Below are 12466 nucleotides of genomic sequence, written 5' to 3'. Positions count from 1 at the left end.
ACATTTTCCGCTCTACCACGTTCAGTCCGGCTCTCGAGAACTCAACTCGATCCCGACCTCTTCAATGTCGGCCTTATATTGTCTCATTCATGCAAATTAAAACGCGATCGAACCTGATAATTTGTGGCCTTTCTGTGTCCCGTCGATCGTGTTTCGAGTTCGCACATGTCACTCTTAGCAGTTCACCTCCACGACTGCAGTCACACCAAAATTTTTCCTACACTTCCCCTGATCTGGGTAGGAAAGTAGTATCTGTCTTTGTTGGATACTCCTTAGCAAAAGTAGAGCTACACGGCTAGACACAGCCAGCCCTCAGTACTCGGCTAGATACAGCCAGCCCCCCATACTCGGCTAGCCACAGCCAGCCCTCCAAATTCGGCTAGGCACAGCTAGTCCTCCATACTCGGCTAGACACAGCTAGCCCTCCATAGTCGGCTAGATACAGCTAGCCACATAGAAATTAATTTTTAAGTTTCTCATTTAAAAACGACTTCACATACAAGTCGACTGAATCGCATTGTAAGTTCTTTTAACAGCGACGACTTTATTTCAAAAACAAAACCAAAAATATCCTACTTTAATTGTACTCTCAGCAAAATAACTCTTTCGTTTAAAAAACTACACCCTTTTTTCAACACAACACGATTTCATTTTAAATTCCACATTGAAAAATAACTTTTAAATACATACAAGTCGTCCGAATCACATTTTAGTTCTTTTAAGAGCGACGACATTTTCAAATACAATAAAATCCGACTCGAATTGTACTTTTATAAAATAAGTTTCGTTTAAAAACGACACCTTTTTCTTTTCAACACAACAGGATTTCATTTTAAATTCCACGGTGAAAAACGAATCTAATTGACACAAGTCGTCTAAATCGCATTTTAAGTTCCTTTAACAGCGACTTTTTTTTCATAAACAAAATTAAATCCGATTCGAATTGTTCTTTCATAAAATGAATCTATTGTTTAAAAATAACTTTTTTTTTCTTTTCAAGCAATAAAATCCGACTCACTTCATCATATCTTCAACCTTCGCAGTTTGACACGACTCATTCAATTCTCCCTTTGACAACGCTTTCCAATTTGCAACGAATATAAGCGAATTTCATTCGATAAATATGGGGCCGATGCGGCCGAAATAGCTTCTAACAGAAAAAAAACTGGACTGGATTCTTGACAACATTCTCCGCTCTAACACGTTCGAGAACTCAACTCGATTCAACTCGATCTCGACCTCTTCACTGCCGGCCTTATATTGTCTCATTCATGCAAATTAAAACGCGATCGAACCTGATGATTTGTGGCCTTTCTGTGTCCCGTCGGTCGGGTTTCGAGTTCGCACATGCCACCCTTAGCAGTCCGCCTCCATGACTGCAATCACACCAAAATTTTCCCAACAACCACACTAACAACAAGCCGTTTTTCTTGGAGCCAGTAGGATCTCGATCTCCCGGAAAGAAGATGTCGACTCCAATGACACCTTGGTCCGGTCAGTTATAAGAGATGGTACCTCCGGTAGCATATCGGGAGATGTGGACGTAGTAGTTCGAAGAACTAAAGAATATGATGGGCTGAGTAGAGCAAGGTTAGTTACCAGCCATATGTATATATATGGTATATTTGTATATATATATATATATATATATATATATTTGTGTTTTCGTTACAGTGGAAGAATCTACTTGCTGAAAGCTCACATTTTTTTAATCAGAAATTGGCAAATGGTGTTTATCAAAAAAAGCAGTTTTTGGGGTTTTCTTTTTTAATTACATTTTCACCCCAAACAAGGCACATTGCCACTTTGGTGTAGGGGGCTACTATCAGGGTCAGCAACTACTGGGGCACTATGAGAGATTTGGGCAGCAAGATGTCGGTTCACCTTGCAATTGAACTTCTGCATGTCAGTACAGTTAGGGAAGCAGGATCCTGGAATAGAATTCCAGAGTCTAGCGGTTCTGGGGAAGAAACTACTGGAGTAGAAAGATCTTTTACATCTAGGGATCTCTACTGTGTGTGGTGGGATTTAGCTGCCTGTCGGGTTTGTCGAGGGTGTCTGCGTCGTGGGTGCACAAGTGTCTGCATTCGTCAGAGCATTCACCATTAAAATACTTGTAGAACAAGCAGAGGGATGCAACGTTTCGTCGATGGGACAGAGGCTGAAGCTTAGATGCCTGTTCAGGGCCTATCAGATTGGCGACTCTTTTTTTAACCTTGTCTAGGAGCGAGAGACTAGTAGTAGACGCACCAGTCCAGATGTGACAACAATACTCCATACATGGGCGAATGGTTGCCTTATAGAGATACAGGATACTTTCAAGTGTCAGTAGTTTTCTAGCACGGTAAAGAGTGCCTACCTTTTTCGCAGCGGCCCTGGCAATGTTTTCAATATAATTGTTCCAGTTCATGTTTCCTGTGAACGTTAGGCCAAGCAGTTTGAAAGATGTACTCTCAGACAGGGAGTCAGTGGCCATTGCTATTGGTGGCAGAGAAGGTTTCTTATAGTTATTGTAGGAAACCAGTTTAGTCTTGGCAGCATTGAATGTGACCATCCATTTATGTCCCCATTCCACTACAGATTAGAGGTCATCCTCTAGTATTTCTTCCATTTCTTTAGATATGTGTTCATTTGTTTTCCTGTAACATATGAACACATATCTAAAGAAATGGCAAAAACACTAGAGGATGACCTCCAATCTGTAGTGGAATGAGGGAAAAATGGATGGTCACATTCAATGCCGCCAAGACTAAACTAGTTTCATTCAATAATTACAAGAAACCTTCTCAACCACCTATAGCAATGGCCAACGACTCTTTATCTGAGAGTACGTCTTTCAATCTCCTTGGTCTAACGTTCACAGGAAATATGAGTTGGAACAATTACATCGAGGGCATTGCCAGGGTCGCTGCAAGGAAGGTGGGCTCTCTCTACCGTGCTAGAAAACTACTAACACCTGAAAGTATCCTGTACCTCTATAAGGCAACCATTCGCCCATGTATGGAGTATTGCTGTCATATTTGGGCTGGTGTATCAGCTACTAGTCTCTCGCTCCTTGACAAGGTTCAAAAGAGAGTCGCAAATCTGATAGGCCCTGAACTGGCATCTAAGCTTCAGCCTCTGTCCCATCGACGAAACGTTGCATCCCTCTGCCTGTTCTACAAGTATTTTAATGGTGAATGCTCTGACGAACTGCAAGCACTTGTACCCCCACGACGTGAACACCCTCAACAGACCCGACAGGCTGCAAAATCCCACCCCACACTGTAGAGATCCCTAGATGTAAAAGATCTTTCTACTTCAGTAGTTTCTTCCCTAGAACCGCTAGACTCTGGAATTCCATTCCAGGATCCTGCTTCCCCAACTGTACTGACGTGCAGAAGTTCAAGTGCAACGTGAACCAATATCTTACTGCCCAAATCCCTATATAGTACCCCAGTAGTTGTTGCCCCTGATAGTAGCCCTCTACACCAAAGTGGCAATGTGCCTTGTTTGGGGTGAAAATGTAATAAAAAAAAAGAATCAAAAGCTAGAATTGAAATTCCAGCTGCGTTCCATACCGTCTGAGCTATCGACAGATCGATAAGAAATATTTAAAATTAACCACGTCAAGCTATGAAAGAATTACGCAAAAGTAATATAAATATGTCGGCAAGTTGAAATGAACATTTAGCATTTCAATTTGCCGGCATATTTCAACACGCGCTATTCTTCCATTTAGACAAATATTTTACTCGTTATAAACTATCCTTGGTGTATGATTACGATTTTCTGTTAATTTCAGTAGTTTGAAAGTTTATCGGTTGAATATTTTCACACAGGCACACACGCATACATATACTGTTTTCTTTATCCAATATATAAATCACACTATGTCTGTCTGTGTTTGCCTGTCTCCGTTTGTCAAATTGTATCTTCTCCCAGACGGAAGGTCGCTGGACGGCGTGCAGTAGCTCAAAGGATTGCATTTTTGGTGCAGAATTTTATTAGAGGTATTAACTCGATTAAAATAATTGCTAAGGGGTTCAAAAAGAGGTCAAAATTGAAAAGAAAAAATCACAACTTTACAAGCGTAGCGCAATGGCGTCATTCTACGTATGCGCATGTCCTGTAAACCAGACATCTATTTATTTAGTTATTTTACTACCGTTACAAATTTGTTGTCCCTTTAGTGTAGTGGATAGCGTGACCCGCTACCATTACTAGTGTTGCGGTTTCGATCTCCTTCATTTCCTCTTCGATTTATTTTTTTGTTTTTTGTTTACATTCCGATATTCTTGACTTTTTTTTATTATGTCATAATTTTACAAAAACACTTTTATAAAATAAAATAATGTTTTTGATGTGTGTAACGAAAATGCCATATCCCAAATAAAAAAGAACAACAAAATACAGTTGCTATGTCTTAAAAAGCAAACAATGGACTTTAGTATCAGTTGAAAACTGCCGAGTCATTATACCGGAAATGGGTAATTTCTCTGAAACTTGACTGGCCATATTGTTTAGCATTTGTTCAAATATGATATCGTAACTCTGATTATGAGGGGGTAATACGATCGCTTGAATGCAAAGAACAGATACTACACTTTGACTGGCCATTTTTTTTAGTTTTAGTACAAATATGATATCCGTATTCTACTTACGGGGGGCAAATTTGAGATCGCTTGAATGCTGAAGAACAGATATAACACTTTGATATTGGCCAAAAGATTAAGTAACCGTATTTTATAGTGTACTTTCCTCCCAAACATTATCTTCTCCTATTAAAAAAATGCATAAAAAATATTTATGGTGTACGACACTGACACTACATGTCATATTCCAAAATCCACATGGAAAAACTGCCGATTCCTATAATCAGGTAATTGGATCAGATAACGCTGAGGGCATATTTGTCATATCCTAAATATCACGTAAATAGATCAAGTGTTGCTTAGTTCTTATTTTCGTCTGTAATGCCCTCATGACAGTAATTGGAAAAACTCTTCTTAAGGGAGAAGGCATGCAGTCACTGGAAAACTGAGACAGATACTACACTTTGATCTTAGCCAAAAAAATAAAACAAGTAACAGTATTAAAATAAACGTAGTTTCCTCCCAAATATTATCTTCTCCTATGAAAAAAAATGCATAAAAACCTTTATGATGTTCGACGCTGACAAGGTCATATTCCAAAAATCACAATGAAAAACTGCTGATTCCAAAAATCAGTTAGGTGACTGCATATTTTCCATAAACCTATCAGGCATTATCACCTCCCTAAACATGAATTTGATTGGATTAACTCTTTAACTAATTAGCCGATCATTATGAAATTTAAGTATTTGTCTATGTTTGTATATTTGTATATACTGGATTCACTCCTGAACTCATTAAGCGATTATTATGAATTTTTAGTATGTGTATAATATTATACATTTCTATGTATTGGATTCACTCCTAAACAAATTAACTGATCATTATAAATTTTAAGTATGTATATATGATTATATATTTCTGTGTATTGGATTTACTTTTAAACTAATTAACCGATCATTCTGAATTTCTAATATGTGTATATGATTATGTATATTATGCTGGTGCAAAAACAATATCGTTTTCTCACTTGCAGACTTTTTGACAACATGGATAAAATTCAAATCCGCATGATCTTCTTGTTCCAGTCTAAACTAGGCCAAAAAGCTGCCGAGACAGCTCGTGATATAAATGATGCGTTTGGCCCAGGAACCGCTAACGAACGTGTGACACAATGGTAGTTCAAGAAATTTCGCAATTGGGACGAGAGCTTCGAAGATAAAGACGATCGCGGCCGGCTGACTGCGGTTGATAACGTTTGAAAGCCTTAATTAAAGACAATCCTCGCAAAACCACACGAGAAGTTGCTGTTGAACTCGAAGTCGACCACTCAACAGTCGTTCGCCATTTAAAGCAAATGTGGAAGTCAAAAAAGTTAGATCAATGGATACTGCATAAATTGAACGATAATAAAAAAATCGTCGTTTTGAGGTGTCTTCTACACTCCTTATGTGCAACAAAAACGACCCATTTCTCGAGCTGATTGTGACGTGTGATGAGAAGTGGATTCTCTATGACAACTGACGAATTTCTGCACAGTGGTTGGATGTTGAAGAAGCTCCTCAACACTTCCCGAAGCCGAAATTGCACCAAAAAAATGTTGTGACTGTTTCGTGGTCTGCGGCCGGTCTCATCCATCACAGTTTCTTGAATCTGGGCAAAACTGCCGACAAATTGACGAAATGCACCGGAAGCTCCAACATGTGTCTGAGATTGGTCAATATGAAGGGACCAATTCTCCTGCATGACAACGCTCGCCCGCATGTTGCTCAACTGACCCTACAGAAGCTGAACGAATTGGTCTACGAGACTCTGGCTCATCCGCCATATTCTCGCCCACCTATTGCCACTCGATAACTTCCTGCGCGAAAAATGCTTCAAAAGCTGAGATAATGCCAAATCGGCCTTCAATGGCTTCATCGCTTTCAGAATTCCGGATTTCTATGCTAATGGGATAAATAAACTTGTTTCTCGTTGGCAAAAATGTATCGATTCTAATGGGTCTTATTTCGATTAATAAAGTTTATTATGAAAGGAGTTGTGATCTTTTGAAGTTGAACGTCAAAAAACGACATTATTCTGCACCAACCCAATATCTATGTATTGAATTCACTCTTTGACCAATCATTATGAATTTTAATTATGTTTATATGTTTACATATATTCATGTATTGGATTCACTCCTAAACTAATTAACCGATCATTATGAATGATTAGTATGCGTATATGATTATATATTTGTATTATTGGATTCACTCCTAAACTAATTAATTGATCATTATGAGTCTTAAGTGTTGTATATGTTTCTATATTTGTATAGATGTCATATTCCAAAAATAACATACAATGATCACTTACTTTTTAATGTATTTATGTATACAAGAAGTTCTACCTAAGAAATAAGGTACTTGTGCAGTATAGTACTCATATAAAAAAAACAAAGAAAACCTTACCTGTTACGTACATAAAAGTTATTAAAGCGAAAATAACGTTATGTTATCGAGTAGTATTACTTTTAAATAAGAAAAAGGTGGTTCTTCACTGTAGAACCTATATGAAAAAACAAACAAATTCATACCACTGACGTACAGAAAATTTAGCACAACATGAAATTACATAAATATATGAGCTTCTTTCACTTTTAAATTAGAAATAAGGTACTTGTACAGTATCCTACGCAAGAAAGAAGGTAGTTGTACAGTATAGTACCCATATGTAAAACAAAGAAAATCTTACCTGTGACATACATAAAAGTAATCAAACCGAAAATTATATAATATATTCCAGTAGTATGACATTTATATAAGAAATATGGTGCTTCTTCTTTATAGCACTCAGATGTAAAAACAAACAACCCTTACCTGTGACACACGGAAAAGTTAGCACAACATAAAATTATGTAAAATCATTGAGTAGTTTAATTTTACATTAGAAATAAGCTACTTGTACAGTATTCTATCCAAGAAATGAAGTACTTGTGCAGTATAGTACTCATATGAAAAAATCTGGTTTTCACATACTTCTTTCGTGTTTTTTTTTTGGGGGGGGGGGTCACACCTTTCTCCACTTATGCTACGTCTAATTTTTTTCTGCGGGTTGCTCAATTCTCTTACTACACCTGGCAACGCCAGATACCTCCGCTAGTATAAATAAATACCGCTTGTTAATTTCCGATTTTAAAACCGGAAACCGTCATCAAGTACACATTTTCACTTTAACTACCTTAGTTGGATAAAAGATTAAAGTAATATGGATTAAAAAAAAAACTTTTACATAATGATTTAATTTTATATTAAACGTACTTGCAAATATGTGCATCTATCATTTTTTTTTCTTTTGCTAGCCTAGTGGATGATATGAACGAATCTATACTACATTGCCGATCAAAGGAGAAGATAATGCTTAAATATATGGCATCATGACCAATAGGCATATAACATACTAATCTCCTCTAAAAGAAGGGAAATGCGGAGAATGGTCAAGTGACAACAGAACAGATAGTACACTAGACCATCACCTATACAACTCACCCAAAAATGAATAAAGTTATGTCTATGACGATATTATCTTAGAAAAAAGAGGGCATACTACACTACCTCCTCTCCCCAAAAAACGAGGAAGATACCGCCTGGGATAATGATATTATGACAAGAGAAAAGATACTATACTAGCCCAGCTTCACAAATCGGGAGGTAATGTCTTGGAGGATGGTATTTATTGATCATCAAGCAGATACTACCCTCCTTTGAATTGAGCATTAAAGATAGTACATTAGACTAAAATGGTATACGTAGTACAATAGTACAATTAGAAGATAATTATGAATCTGATAATCTTATATAATTAGAAGTAGTAGTTTTTTTTTTTTTGTTTTGTTTTTTTAGAATGTATTTTGGGATAGTGAACCCGGTCAGTGAAAAATCGGATCAATAAGGGGGTTGGCTATTGGCTATGCTTGGCAATTGTTTGGTGTTTGTTCGAGTCGAATCTAGAGGGTCAGGAAAAATGATCTGACACATTTGTAGGTCTAATAAAACGGAAATAAAGTAAAGAAACAAAAATATGTTTTTTTTTATTTTCGAAAAGTACATATAATGCCATTCTGTTTTATTAGGTTTTAAAATTTAAATCAATCACATGGGATCCGTTATTGTCCAAACACTGTCGAAGGCATTCAAAAAATTTGTCTATAACTCGGCAGGTCATTTCATGTGGAATGTCAGTAATTTATTGACGGATTGTATCTTTAAGTCGTTCAATAGAGCGACGGCGATTAATGTATACCTTTGACTTTAGGTATTCACAGAGAAAAAACATCGGGCAGATTTATAATAGATGAACAAGTGGGCAAACCGATGTCACCGCGCAATGGGATCAAATGAACAGGAAACATCTCATTCAAAATCCCCATCGCATGTCGAGAAGTGTGGGTTGTTGCCCCATCCTGTTGAAACCAAACATCGTGGAGAATATTTAATTTTGGTCTGAGAAAAGTCTCTAGAATCTAACAAAATTAAAGCATGCCACCAAACAAAAAAAGTATCAGAATTCCTGCGAAAACTAATCGTGGGTCAACATGAAGGTGGTCTTAGTCAACGCAAAATAGCATGAAATCCTTTAATACCCCTTTTCTACTGTTAATAGAATATGCGCTCAATTCACAAGAGATGACAAAGAGTGCACAGAACCTCATCAGGTTACCCAAGGCCTTCTAAAAGAACCTTGTGTCTTATGAAAAGAAATGTTGAAGAGGATCTTCGGCGCAAAGCCTCTGACATTGTAGCACAAGCTGGTGTCAGTCCCAGAACAGCCGTCAGGTATCTTCAAAAGCTGAGGTACTATGGTAAAGTTGCGAAACCTCTTCTTCGTCCTGCCAATATTAAGGAAACCTCTTCTTCGTCCTACTAATATTGAACACAGAAAAACTTGGGCTCATGAGATGGTGAAGAGGCCTATGACTTTTTGGACCAATGTAATTTTCTCTGATACGTCACGATTTACATTATTTCCCGACAGTGGATGGGTATTAAATGGAGTCTCCTTTAACAAGTGTTTGACTTTAAAAGAGCGCAGCCAATGCTGAAACATGGGCGTTTCTCGATTATGGTATGGGGTGCAATTTGGAGTGAAAGTCGCTCAGACATGGTGGAGTGCAAAGCAAACATCAACTTTGCTTAATATGTTCCAACATTATATGAAGGACTCTTACCAATATTCTCAAGTGGTAAAATGAACCCAGTTAATTCCCTATTTATGGAAGACGAGCTTCATATCATTCTGCTAGTGCGATACAACATTGGTTGAGGTCATGTCCGTACCGAATGGTATATATATATATATATATATATATATATATATATATATATATATATATATATATATATATATATATATATATATATATATTATTTAATTGGAATTCATTATTGAGATGAATAGTTGGCCGAAACGTCGTGAAACAACATCTTTTCTTGGATGAGGATAATAGTCCGCCATAAAATAAAAAAAAATAATAAATAATACTCATCTCAATAACGAATTCCAATTAAATAATATATATATACCATTCTGCACGAACCCAACCAACAGCGTGTCAAATATTTTATGGCTGAATTCATCCAGTACTCTATAGATAAGGAAGGCTCTATAGACTGCTTGAACAAGGATCGCTCAACTATGATCAGACGAACATTGCAATGGCTGCTCAAGATCAAGGCTTGTCGACCAATGCTTTCAAAAAGATGAGTGGTCTCAGAAATGACAATAAATTCTGCCACACAGAAGTAGAGAGTATGAGAGTATGACGTTCAGCTGTAAGGTTCTGCTGGGGGGGGGAAGCAACGGCGGTACACAATGAAGTGTGTAAACATCTTTGCTAGACGATCTGTAAAAGGTTGAATATCGAATGCAACAGCAATTCTTGAAGCATCTACCAGAAAGAACAGTCAGATATGAGTCATACACCATCCACTATGACTATGCAATCCATACAGCTACGTAGCTAAAAAAAAAAAACGAGCTATAAAATCTGATATAATGATATACGACAAGAAGGAGAAAGAAGCAACCTTAGTAGAAGTTAGTGTTCCCAATAATGTAGGGATAAACGGAGCTAAAAATGAAAAGATAACGAAATACCAAAGTCTTATGCATGATACATGAAAGGAACTGAAATCTTAGGGAAACCCTATCATTCGAGTAATTATAGGAGTAACGGAACTCGTGATAAAGAATTTCAAAAACTAACTTACAAATATACACAGTGGACCAAGATTCAAACAATTACATTCAAAAGAACGGTTAAAATCTTTAAAAAATAACTTTCGGTGGGAATTTATAAGATAGCGGGTGAATGTTTGGCATCCCGTAGAATTCCCCATCCCCAGTTTAAATAAACTAATAAGAAATGTAAAAATATATACACATAATATAAACGCGTGCAAAAGTGTTTTTAGGGGCGGCGAACTTTAAATTGTCAATTCTGTTTTCTTTGATTGCAGATTTGGCAACTATCGGTTATTTTTTAGTTCAGCTTGGTTTGGCAATTCATCCTGTAGATTCAGCAAAACCTAGTCACATTCCACACAGCGTCTGATGCGATCAATTTACTTAGAACATTTGATGAACGAATAATTTCATGAAACGGACTTATAAACTGGTCACCTCGTTCGAGTGCGTACAAGAATAGGTAGATACAAGTTATGTATAATAATTGTTAATTTTCATGTTTTTTGGAATAATGACGGCTATTTCGTTTTCTGTATGTATGATAAAATGTGGAAACGCACCTCTTGCTCAGGAGAATGTATTCCCTTCGTCGTTCTGTAACGTCATGATGTCGGACAGATTAACTGACAAGAAGGTGCATGCTTTACTTTAAAAGATTGACAAAAAAGCCAGGATACTTTGCTTCAAACAAATTTTATTAACAAAAAGAGGATAAATGTTTTACGAAAGTTCATAAAGCATTTCATCGTTTGGAATCCAATTTTATTGGCTTATTCTTCGAAATATTTCCAATAAATTCTTCCTCCATTGGAAATCAGCAGGTTCTTTAATGATGTTGTTGGGATCCTGTTGGAGAAGAATAAAAAATAAATTAATTTATTGTACCTTTTTGTAAACATTTTTTTTTAATCATATTCATTCCAAATAAGGCACACTGTCACTTGGACGTAAAGGGATACTATTTGGGGCCATATCTACAGGGAAACTTTAGACAATAAATATTTCCTTTTATAAGACGATAAATAACAACGGTTGGATCATTCTATCGATCCAGAAAGTACCACAGTCTTGTTGAAATCCTTTATTTCGTATTTAAGCATCAAAATCTCCATCATGAACGCCACCATCTTGAATAATTATTTTATTGGGTACACACGATGGTCGTATATAAAGATGAGAGAAAACAACGATAAAAAGTAATAATGAAGGAGACGACTACATTTACATAAATGAACATATATATGTTTTGAACATGGAAAGGGTATCAAATATAAAGATACGAAAGATATTAGGCGAGTAAACCCACTAGTATATAAAATTATTAGTTGAAAAAAAAGCAGGAAATGAATGTTCAGTTGAGCTCAACTTTCTGAACTAGAGATTACTATACAGTGGTAATACCAAGATGTTTGTTCACATTATATTTAAATTTCTGCATGTCAGTACAGTAAAAGAAGCAAGTAATAGGGACAGAATTCTAAAGTCTAACAGTCTGAGGGAAAGAAACTATCAGTGGGCTTTCCGGCATCGAGGGATCTTTACTATGAAGGGGTATAATTTTGCTGGTTGTCTGGTTAGGCGGAAGTATTTACGTCGAGTGGTCACAAGTGCTATGCGTTTGCACATGCCATAAATAAACTTGTAAAACAGGCAAATGAATGCAA

General features: G+C 36.7%; 1 protein-coding gene across 1 annotated transcript in view; it reads right to left on the bottom strand.

The window, feature by feature from the left end:
- The window catches only part of LOC145254554 (uncharacterized), a 143876-nt gene that overhangs the window by 84405 nt on the left and 47005 nt on the right, over nucleotides 1–12466 (bottom strand). The window lies entirely within an intron of this gene.

This window comes from Euprymna scolopes, chromosome 30 (assembly GCF_053919585.1).
Source record: "Euprymna scolopes isolate OS-2025 chromosome 30, ASM5391958v1, whole genome shotgun sequence".
Classification (NCBI taxonomy): domain Eukaryota; kingdom Metazoa; phylum Mollusca; class Cephalopoda; order Sepiida; family Sepiolidae; genus Euprymna; species Euprymna scolopes.
Note: the sequence above shows the minus strand (reverse complement) of the source record. Positions and strands in the feature narration are given on the sequence as shown.